The 12,122-nt window shown below is 31.9% G+C and overlaps 1 protein-coding gene across 1 annotated transcript in view; it reads right to left on the bottom strand.

The window, feature by feature from the left end:
* LOC129953776 (homeobox protein homothorax) overlaps nucleotides 1–12,122 on the bottom strand; it is a 332,104-nt gene that overhangs the window by 73,426 nt on the left and 246,556 nt on the right. The window lies entirely within an intron of this gene.

Raw genomic sequence — 12,122 nt, forward strand, 5'->3', positions numbered from 1 at the left:
TAATCAAAGAAGTTGATTTGTGTATATAACTTTAAGTCAAACTTAACCATCAAAATCTTTTGAGCTTAACAACTCATACAAACAGCTTTAACATTTGGCTTAATGCTTTAAATTTGTCTCTGAAAGATTTTTTAACTAATTCAAAAGTAAAAATCAGCATTAAGAATATAAAATTGTGCTCAAAATGTCAGAACAATGGTACATATCAAATATTATAAATCAATTGGCTTTAGTCAAATTACTAAGAAGAAAATCACAAAACTGACACATCCTGTCTTTTAATGTCATAAGAAAATCAAGTGTAAAATTACCATTTTTTCTCCTTATTATTTTTTGTCTTTGATTGTCTGATTATTGGTTGAACATTGGTAAATAATATTTATACCACCTAACCAACCTACCTAATTTCAATCATCTTTCTTTGATTTATATTTTTTATTTTCATCAGAAATCAACCGCAACATTTTCAAAAAATATATATATTTGATTATTTAACCGCAGACAGTTGGCAAATTTTTTATAACTTCCAAATAAAATGCAATCAACCATGATCGAATGCTTATGGAGAATATAAGAGAGGTGTTTTGCAGAAATTCGTTACATGTAGAAGCTGACACTTTAGAAATATAATAAAAACAATAAAAAAAATGTAAAATTGTGGTTTTTCCTCCAAAGTTTATACCTACTCGTATCTATACCAATTCTGATTGATTGAAAGACTTGCAATCTATATTATATTATAGTTTGGTGGTAACTCCAAAAACAAAAACATAAAATATCGCCACAAAAACAACCATAGATACATATCATCAACATGTATCTATATATACATTTAGACTTGCAAAATAAAAGTAGATTAAACAAAATTAAACATCAAGACGAATAATTTAAGGTACATATCTTTATACGAACTTAAAATATACATCACGCAATATCAAAAGCAAATACAAAAAAAAAAATAACTGTTTGTATAATTCGTACAATTCCTTTATCTAGATTAGTTAATCTAAGAAATTAACTTGCGAAAAGCCACAGAGATACTTTTCTTTTTTTTCCGATGTTGTTTTTGTTGTTTCTTAACAAAAATAAAAACAGTGTTGCTCACCCTAAACCGAAAAAAAAAACTAAAATACACTGAAAAATATTTTTTTGAATGACTGCCTTCAACGATACAAATAGGATTTGGGCATCATAAGATGTACGACGAGATATTATAGACAAATATCTGATCTACTATAGTTAATTAAAAAATACAACTCATAACGATCCTTTTACACCTCAGCTTTTCTTGATTAATAGTTGAGAGTTAAATGGTATAAACTGCTGATCTAACCTACAAACACAAAAGCCTTACAAATCTCTGAGATAATTAGCACTGTAGTGTAATAAATATTTTCTTTTAGAAAATAGTATAAAAATGAATACAAATAAATGGTTTAAAGAACGTTTTCTAACCTCTTGAAGAACAATACAAAATTAATTGGTATAAACTGGTAAAACTTCTAAAACCTTCAACAAATGCTGACGCTCACATATAGATTCCTGAAACTTAAAGCAGCGTTACAAACGTTTCTAAAAAGAAATACTTTTAACTCACATACTTGGTATAAACTGGTATAATAAAAAAATTGCTTTTATTTCATTAGCAAACAAAAAATATATGTTTGCATAATGAATGAAAATATCGGTTATCTTTTGAGTAACGAACTTAAACTGGACTAATTTACAACCACAATCTTTAAAAGAACGTTTTTAAATCTCTTGTAGAACAATACAAATTTGATTGGTATAAACTGGTAAAAATACAAAAGACTTTAATAAATGCTGACGACCACTTATAGATTCCTGGAACTTTAAGCGGAATTACAAACGTTTCAAAAAAGAAATATTCTCAACACATAAATTTGGTATAAACTGGTATAATAAAACAAGTACATTTTTTACTAGTAAACACAAAATTTTATGTTTAAATTATGAATGAAAATATCGTTTATCTTTTGAACGACGAACTCAACTTGAATGGTATAAACTGGACTAATTTACAATCTGAAAATATAACATAGAAATTATCCTACGACAATAGAAATTAAAATATAATTCGAGAAATTATGAAGATTTATTCTAAAAATGTATTAACCAGTTTTCAAAGCTCCTAATATAAAATGGTATAATTTAAAAAATTATTTCTTAAGGCATCAAATGCACTAAAATATCACAATACAAAAGACTAATAGAAATAGAAGAACTGATTCTCTTCCCAATTATAAAAAAAAGATTGCGCTATTATCAGTGAACCAAAGGTTTTTAAGGAGAAATATACAGTATCTCATATAAAATGGTGTAAACCAAAAACTACCTTCAATTGAACAATTCTTTTGTTTTCAAGTTACTTGAAAATTGAACAAATTACTTTGAAATCTCTTTTTTTTTAATTATAGAAAATGCTTGGATGGTATGCATTTGTCCAATTGGAAATTTAGCGTTTTAAGAGATATAACAAACAGTTCTTAGAGTAATTGTTGAAAAATGTGTATAAAATAATCTGGTATAAACTGGTATAATAAAGAAAAACACTGACATTTTGCATATTTTACATTTCATGGTATGAATATATTCATTTTAGTCTTTGTTTTTATTTACAATATTAATGCAAACAAGAAACTTAAGTGGTATAAACTGGTCTAACGAATTTATTATTCCACAAAAGAAAAATAAAGAAACTTTTAAATTCTTATAAGGACACTGAGTTGTTGAGTTTTGGAACTAGTGTTGTTTTTTTTCTCAGTGTACACACTTGCACTTAACTCTTTGAGTTTTTATCTTATTCCTTTAGTCAAAAGTAACTACCATACCAACTTTTATACATATTCAAAGAAGATCAAACGAAAACCAAAAATATAAAAAAAAAAAACTAAAAACTAAAAGCAAAGCAAAAGATACAAATCTTTTCGCATTACCATTAAATGAATTAAGTTGACCGCTTTCGAAATGGGTGATTGTACAATTTTTATATCTTGTTTATATCCTCTATAACTATATACAATATATACCTCCACCTTTATATAAGAGATCCCATGGGATCCTTTTTTTAAACCATTCTATGAAGCCATAAGTGGAGTGTGTGCCATTTTTAGTTTATCTTGGAAAAAATATCTAAAACTCATTTGATTTGGTCAATTTGATAAAAAATAAAATAAAATAAAAAGTCTTTCTCAATTATTCACTCTCGAATATGTACGAGTTCCTCACTGTTAAGGTTAACTTTTGGTCTTTGAGTGGTTTTTGGTTCTTTACCAGGTCGACAGTATATGGACGGGACGTCACATACGTTACTTTTTATACCAGATAAACTCTCTGATGGTCAACTTGTATATAAAATACAACAGGCTACACACTCACTTTACAAAACAGTTTTTTGATCAGAATATTATCTTGAAATTTAATAGTTTTACCGTTAGTTTGCAGAATATTTTATTTTTATCTGTAAACTCTGTGATTTGCTTGCTCAAGAGACCCTGAATTTTATACAACAAAATAAGCTGAAGAAAAGACGAAAAACCGACTTTGAAGTTTTGTTATCTATCTCAAAGTCGTTGATGTGTATTTTTATATACGAATGAATAAAGCTGCACGAATGAGTTGAGTATAAATTTTGTATCTTTGAACTGTGAATTACAGATAGATCTATTGAGAAATAAAACTTAAAAAAAAAAACAGTAATTGCAAGTCGCGATCATTAATCTTTGCATTTTTTGTTATAGCTTTGCCTTTGAGCTCTTATAAAGCGAATGCCAATTGGCTTTGAAATTCATCTATCTATCTATCTTTGGTCGGTCGGTCGGTGGGTAAAGTAAAGAGTATCTAAGTATCTATCTGTTTATATAGAATACGAGTATATATGCGAATAAAGTATCTATTTCTGTATCTTATGTGCATTCTAAGATCAACGCGCATTATCAAATTACTTCGATTTCGATCATGCTGTGCAAAATTACAGATAAGTATTCACAACACAGCACACAAAACACATAATCTCTGATGCATGTGCAGACTTCATTATTGTACAGGAAGGTACGTATATTCAAGCCTCATCATCATCATGATCATTATCATGATCATCATCCCCATATCAGCTAAATAGAGAGTGGTGCTTTGAAGTGCCAGAGAGCGGCTTGCATGTGAAAAGTGTATATTCTGAAGCCTTTTCTGATGATACGGCAGAGGCGGCGGCGGGCGAGTCTTGTACAAAACCAAAGTGCGGCCGGGTATAAAGTCAGCTTTTCAGAAGACTTGAGTTTGAGATTTTCTTTTAACAAAAACAAAAATACACAAAACCAACAACAACAACAACACCGACGAAAAAAATAAAACTTCTCCTCAGAACAAGCAAACTTCTAAAAAGTCAAGTCAGTCTTGCGGCGAAATTGCTTTGATTTTTTTCGTTTGTTGGTAAAGATACTTATTTTGCGCAACAGTTTTTCGTTTTATTTTTAAAACGATGAAATGGTCGAAACCGAAAGGAGGTTTTTAGAGTGTGAAGGGGGCCCAACTTCTATAAGAAGAAAAAACAAAAAATCAAAGTAAGTCCGAACGAATGTTCTGTAACAAAGTTGCGGTACGGTTCATGACTCTCAAATACCTAGCTCGGGTTTTATAGCAATTTTTTTTTCTTTTTAAACTTCAATGAAATACAAATACAAAAACAAATTTCAACGAAAGAAGGATAATCAGTAACAATTTACTATTATTACACTAAACACTTCTTTAAGACACTCTTCTCTGATGATGATGGTGATCTTGAAAGAATATAACAACATCAGAAAAAAAAAGAAGTTAAGAGTACTTGTTAACTTGGCGATCGCAATCTTTTCGGTCGCTTTTGTGTCAAAAGATACAAATTTCCATATCATGATAGAGACAGAGAGGGCGATGTGATACGTAAAGGTGATTGTGAATATATGTAGGTACCTTACTTCTATAGGAAAGTGATTTGCAAAATAAGGCGCTGAATAGATTTGAATTGAAGGTAAATTGTACACGTACAGTACATGTTGCGGATAGATACCACACAGTTCTTCTGGGACACCGCCGCGCCGTTGCAATGACTTAACTGTGATCTCGCATATACGTACATAAGTAAATACCTAAGTCTATAAAGCTTTTGTATGTCAAATGAAAAAAAGGGGGACTCGAAAGGAACAAAAGGAGATCGATTTGGCGGCATAGAACAAACAAATTGAAAACAATTTCAAAGGTATGCGCCGGAATGGCTTAATATAATGCTCAATTCATAGAATAAGACGTGCATTTGTATACGACTATAAGACTCTCAATAGGTTATGTTGGTTTGGTAGATATATCTAAGACGCGACATGCGGGACTTTGATTTGAAGTAGGTGTGTTACAACCATTCACCATATTCAAGCAATAGTTAAGTGGAACATTATGATTTGCTTAAGACTTTCAAATTGGGGGCTCCTCATGTACATATAGGTATAAAGAAATAATAGTTTCTTAACTACAAAAGATTATATTGTTCTTAAGTAGTTTTTTTTTTAATTTCAAAAGCGTTTAATTTCTCTGACAAACCTGTGCGCATAACAGGCGGCATAAGTCTATGCCCATCAATTATCTACTCATGTTAAAGTTCTCTTCAAAAAAAAGTTTATGAATGAAAACTATATAGGTGTAACAGTTAAAGACTGAATTGAGAAATGTTCAAGGTTTTTAAGACAAGTGACAGCGATTCTGTGTAAGCTTTTAAGTGGTTATTACTTATGTATATGGAAACAACGATGAGGTGTATCTTCACAAAGATTAATCATTTCGATTAAGACAGAAGAATTTTTTATTCAAGAACTTTTTTTTTTGAGGAGTTAACAATTCGAAAAAGTTTCAACTTCATCATTTGTTTTTTATCCGTGAAAACCTACAAATAAGTAAAACTTGAAATATTCAATTTGTTTTTAGACACTTAAAGGACTTTTTTTACAAGTCTCTTAACATTTCTATTTTTTTAAATGAAAGGAACTCATCAATTAAGCAGGATCTCAAATCAAGTTTTAAGGGCTTATAATTTTCGAAAGATCATTTTTTTTTAATTAAAAGTCTTAACCCTAAAAATATTCGCTTTTAAAGCTACTGCAAAATCATTCAAGATTTTCTAAAGCCATTTATGGAAGAATACTTCCTTTAGGTGTTAACAACTTTTGACATGCTGTCTTTTACATTTTTTGGGTCTTAAAAAAAATAAAATTTGTAAAAATAAATAAATTCGGTAGCGCAACAGTCCATAGACTACTAGGGCCTAGTGACGTACAACTTTCAACCACTCCTGTATGCGAGTAATGTGGTCAGAGATGGAAGGAACCTACAGTTTATATGCCGAATCCAAGAAACAAGAATTACTCTTGTAATTCTTGGATTTGTCAATTCCTCAAAGGCAGTACCCATGAAAAAAGTTAGATGTCACAGACAGGGATTGAACCCAAGACCTCTTGCATGGCAGTCCAACGGACTAACCATTACGCTGCGGGTACTACCAAGCAAGCTTAGCTATATCAACTCAAAATTGCTCAGAAACTTATGAGCAATCGAAAAGTTATAGCAGTATATAGAACTTGAATTACAGCTTTTCAAGCCGATGTCAGCGAAAACTGTCAACTTGAAAGCCAGCTTTTTATTAAAATATAAAACTATGTTCTAGAAATCGATTTTAAAAAATGTTTAAAATTGTTTTCAAGCAACTTTTCGATTGATTTTAAAAATGTATCTTAATAAAATCATTCAACTCGAATTTACCACAGACGTGCCTTCAGCTTCTTTAAATTCTTTATGTTGAAGCTGTTTTTGGAAAGTTCTAATAACTTTGAGGCATCATAAGTTTGCTTAATAATATTCAAGCATACACCCTCGTTGACGAACGGCAAAAGTTAAATTCTGTTTACAATTTCAGTTTAGAAAAATAACGGTATATTTCCAGAAGATTGAGGTAAATCTACTTTAAGTATGAAATGCATATATTAATCTTTAAACTTATAAATTTTTGTCTTTCAAAATACTTTTTTAATCATAGCAATAATAAGAAATACAAAATAAGTTATAAAAAAGTGCGTATACGCCTAAGTGTATCATTTTACCGAATTTGGTAAGATTAAGGACAAAGCATGTTTACAACATTGTTCCAAAATTTGAACCTTGTTAAATTTACTAAGAACATTACTTAGCAGTGTAAAAAATTACATATTGTACCTAGCGCCATCTATTTCATTCAATAGAACATTTGGAACAAGTTGTACATTAGTTTAATTTTGCTGAGAAGAATTTCCAATAAACCAACTTAATTTGTCGACTATCCGGTCTTTCACAGTAACTTTTGGTCTTTGGTAAACATTAATCTCTCAAAAGCAGTCCAGTCCAGGATAACTTCAAACAAGTAAATAAACAACATCTCATAGGGTTTCCTAAGTATGTTATGTTTGAGTATGTAGGTACTATAAGGAAGCCTTATTCAATTACATCTGTTTGACTAACCTACTCGTATAGCTTGTTTCACAACAACTCTGCCACACATTGCGCGTTTTTTAGAAAGTAGAGGTACCTTACTTTACTATGTCGAACTAGAAGGTTTACACGGTAAAGTCTTCTGTCTTCTATAAAGGTAGGTAAGGTACCTACTACTGCAACAAAATATCTCTCGTTCAGTTGAACATTCATTCCCGCTGTTCTATCGCATTCTTGCATCGCTTATGCCAGCCACCACGCATTGCTTGCCACCACCATCACCACCACCGCTACTCCTCCTCCTTCTCCTCCTTCTAGAATACATTATGAACCAATCGATAGCACCTATATCAACGTGGCATCTAACCTGCATGATGATGGTGCTATGCTCTGCATGCACATCTATGAAGACTATTTTACCAAAGAAGCCCTAAACACTAAAGCAGCACATGGAAAATATAGAGGTAGGTATAAAATCGAACAAAAGAAAACCTTCCAAAGCCCCCGAGGTTCCGAGGTTCCCATTCCCGGAGACGACTACGACTACGACGACGTTGGACGACCATTATATGATGATGATAATGATGGTGATGATGATGAAAGAGGAATAAAGTTCCGCGCAGCGCAACCATCTTGCAACATCACAACAGCAACTGTATATTATTCCTGATGGGACTATGGGAGTGAATGCCAGTACCAGTGCGTTTTTGCGAAAGCACCCATCAGTGCAGACTTCAGATTCAGAGCTGCGCTGCTAATCCCATATCTGTATGATGCGGCAGTGGCGGCGGTGGTGGCAACGAAGCGCTGCGCTGGCAACAACGATAAAATGGAAGAATGGATGTGGATGGATATGCTTCGGAATAGATGGATGGATAGGTGGCTGGGCTTCTGACTGAAGGAGGCTTCGAGGAAGCCATCTCGCAGGGGGAGTACATACCTCCTCGTTCTAAAAAAAAACCCTCAAACCCTGAATCTTCTCTCCTCTCATCGAAGAAGACGAAGAAATCGAAAAGAACAGAAGAGAAAACGAAGAAGTGAAGCGGCTCTACTCAAGCCCGAGCCGGCTTGACTCAGGCGTAGCGCGTATTATGGTATGCGAAATGCATGTATGAACCAACGTATCTGTTGTTGTACAACACGCGAAACGCAGGAAATTGCAATTCCGCAAAAGTTTCACCAATGTAAGATGCGATATGCCATAGCAAATGTGGGATGGATGGGCAAACTTATATATGTATTTATGGATAAAAGTGTTGCATGAAGAAAAATAAAAATGTTGAAGCGAGAAATCATTTTGTCCAGCTCACTCTTGGAAGTTTTTAAGGTTTTTTTTTTTAATTTTGAAACTTCTGTAATGGAAGAAGTTTTAGTGCTTATTTTTTTTTATTTCTAAAAAGGAGAGTGGGGAAACATGTCTTTTTTAGTTCTGCCTGCGTGCGCCAATCTTTAGCTTCTTCTGATGGCTGACTATACGCCATCATCATCATCATCTTTAGAGATTTTTTGGAGGAGACATCGATGCACAATGATGATGATGATGATGCTGACGATGACGACGTATACGACGAAGACTCCGACGACGATGGAGTCTCAACATCATCATCGTGCCAACACTGACTTTTATGGACGACCTATGTCTGTATTTATGTCGAGGGATTCGATTTTTTTTCCAAAACGAAAAACAGAAACACCGATGGTATCTCGCGCTTGCCGCGCATGAAATGATGGATGTACTCTCTATATGTTGGAATATTTTTATATAGATACATCTGTAAGTATGGAGCTACCTACAAAATATAACTGTAGTTTATAATGTTTTAGGATACCTAAACATAGGTAAGTACATACTTTTAACGAATACAGCTTAGTTTCTGGAGTCTTATAGGAGTGTACCTACCTATCGAGTAACGTTATATTATTTTTTAGTGGGTGTTTTGATATGATGTCAAGTGAATATAGCGTGATATAACATTATTGGGGAATAAAAAAGATTCTAAATGACAAGTCATGACTATTTTCAAAGACGATTTGATGTCATAGAAGTGTAATAAAAGGACGTGATGCAGTAGATTTAAAATAATAGAAAGGAAAGGTGTAACATCTATATTTTCTAGATTTTTCGAATAGAAGAAGATTTCAAAAGCAAATGTTGCAATGTAATACTTTGATATTTTTTAAGCCGGATATTGCTTATGGGTTGGCAAGGTTTCATTAATGGTATTATAATTGCATTTTTACAATAAGTTTTGTGGCATTAATTCAAATGCAACTTCAAAATCAATGTATCCTTTTCAAATTCGAAAAATTAGGCTTTTTGAGGCTTTCTAAATTTGTGAAGAAGTGTTTCTTAATAAAATCCAAATCTGTGATCTCTTATTTCAATAAGCAGTCTAAACATTTATATTATACTATTCGAAAAATCTTCATAAGTAGTTACATCTAACTTGGTTTTCAAAGATCTGAAAGGCCCTTAACCATTTATGCATACCTTGTTGTATGTAAAACAGTAAATTTTGTTCTTGTTACGAATCTGTTTTCGAAACAATTCTATTGTATCAAGTCTTTGAAATACATTACAAAATACAAAAACGTGTGAAAACTTGAGCAAGCAGTTTAAATCAAATTTTGAATTTGAAATCAACAAAAAAGTTAAGCCCAAAACCTATATAAAAATATGAAATTATCAAATTCAAGGTTTTCTCAAAACTTTATACAGAGTCAAATAAAATTTCACAACTTATAAGAATTTCCAAAAATAAAGAATATACTTAAATGATTTAAATTGTATAAAGCAGAGTAAGATTTATAAATAAATACTTTGCAAAATCTTTATACATTTTTTTTGTGAAGAGATATTTTGAGTTTTAACTCAGCCTTTAAAATCCCATTTTTGGTTGTTTTAAAAAAAAAATGATGTAATACAAAAATTTAAAGGCGAGATTCTAATTTTCGGACATCGTGGGACAGACAAAAAAGTAATTTTTTCAGTAATAGATAAAACGTCAAACCGAAACACTTGATTTTTTCTTTTTTATAGTTGACGGGCACTCAAGGGGTAATTAATACCCTTAACCTGTTAAAAGTTTAAACACAGTGCGAGCTTAAGGAAAATAGGGAATGATGAAAGAGGAGATACCGATGGACATTGGTCTTAAAGTTTTTAATGTTAAAATGCTAGGGAAAAACAGAGTTGGTTAAGCATTAAACATTCTCGATGTGCGGTTAAAAATAGAATCTCTATGCTTGACTGTATGTCCGAAACTGAGCTCAAGGGAAAACCGATGAGCATTCCTATATTTCTGTAAAGAATTATAGTAATAAAAATACACTAAATAGACTAAATACATCCAGTTAATGTCTATTTTTGTAGCAAGTTATTATACCGTTCGTCGCGGTCGTTGGTTAAAATAAATGAATCACTTAATTTCAATTAAGGTTTTTCGAAGTCTAACAAGTTCAAAAAATGTATTTAAATGCTTTTTGGGGCCTTTGAAAACTTTTACAATTAAAATAACCTCAATTTTCAAATTTGTTTGACCTGAAGGAAGACATTTTTAAAGTAAGTTACCTGGAATTTTATTCCAAGTTGTTACGACGAATTGTCACAATTTTTTACTTAAATTTCAAAATATTATATTCTTTAAGTTATTGAACATTTATTATGCTAAATAATGAATATTGAAGGCATGAGAGTTAATTTTACTACCACTCGGTTAAGAAAAAGGGTTGCAAACAAATGTTATTTTTACAGATTTTGCAAATGCATTTGACAGAGATAACCATTAAACCTTTATAAACAAACTAACTTCTCTAGGTATTAACTCTTCTTTTGTAAAGTAGGTTGAATCATATTTAGCTGAAAGAATTCAAATACAAAAAATTGATGGCTCGCTCTTGATATATCTTAGTCCCATCTGGTGTTCCACAAGAAAGCCATTTGGGTCCACTACTATTCTTGTTGTTTGTAAATGATGAACCTGATATTTTTCATAATTCAAACTGCCTTCTTTTCGTGGATGATCTCAAACTTTACCGTAAGATTTCAAGTCAAGCCGACTGTGTTCTTCCTTTGGAAGATCTGTTAAGGCTCGATAATTGGTGCAAGCTAAATCAACTACTGTTAAATGCTTCTGAATTTCAAGTCTTGTCGTGCTTCCGAAATTTTAAAGCAATAGTGTTTGATTATACTATTAACTATGCAAATTAAGATCGTGTTACAAGACCAAGACTTACCACACTATGATTATATCATAAACAGAGCAAATCAAATGCTTGGTTTCTTAAAAAGAAAAACCAAGGAATTTTCAAATTCATGTACCTTAAAATCTCTGTACAATTCACTGGTAAGGTCAGTTCTTGAAGAATACTGTACAATAATTGAATAACTTCCCTGATGAAATGAAGTATAATAAAACCTATAATATTTACGTATTGTCTTGCTCTAGCCGTTTATAGTTTTTGATAAAGCCTTATAGGCTGTTTCCTGAAATGCATTCCAGTTCATCAAGATTATTGAACAAGTATCTGCTTAAGAGTTTGTTTCTAGTGCGACATAGAGCTGGGATGTGTCTTCTTGCTCGTACTCATCACTGCAGATTTAGAGCAAATCATCGGTG

Source organism: Eupeodes corollae, chromosome 1 (assembly GCF_945859685.1).
Source record: "Eupeodes corollae chromosome 1, idEupCoro1.1, whole genome shotgun sequence".
Taxonomy (NCBI): Eukaryota; Metazoa; Arthropoda; class Insecta; order Diptera; family Syrphidae; genus Eupeodes; species Eupeodes corollae.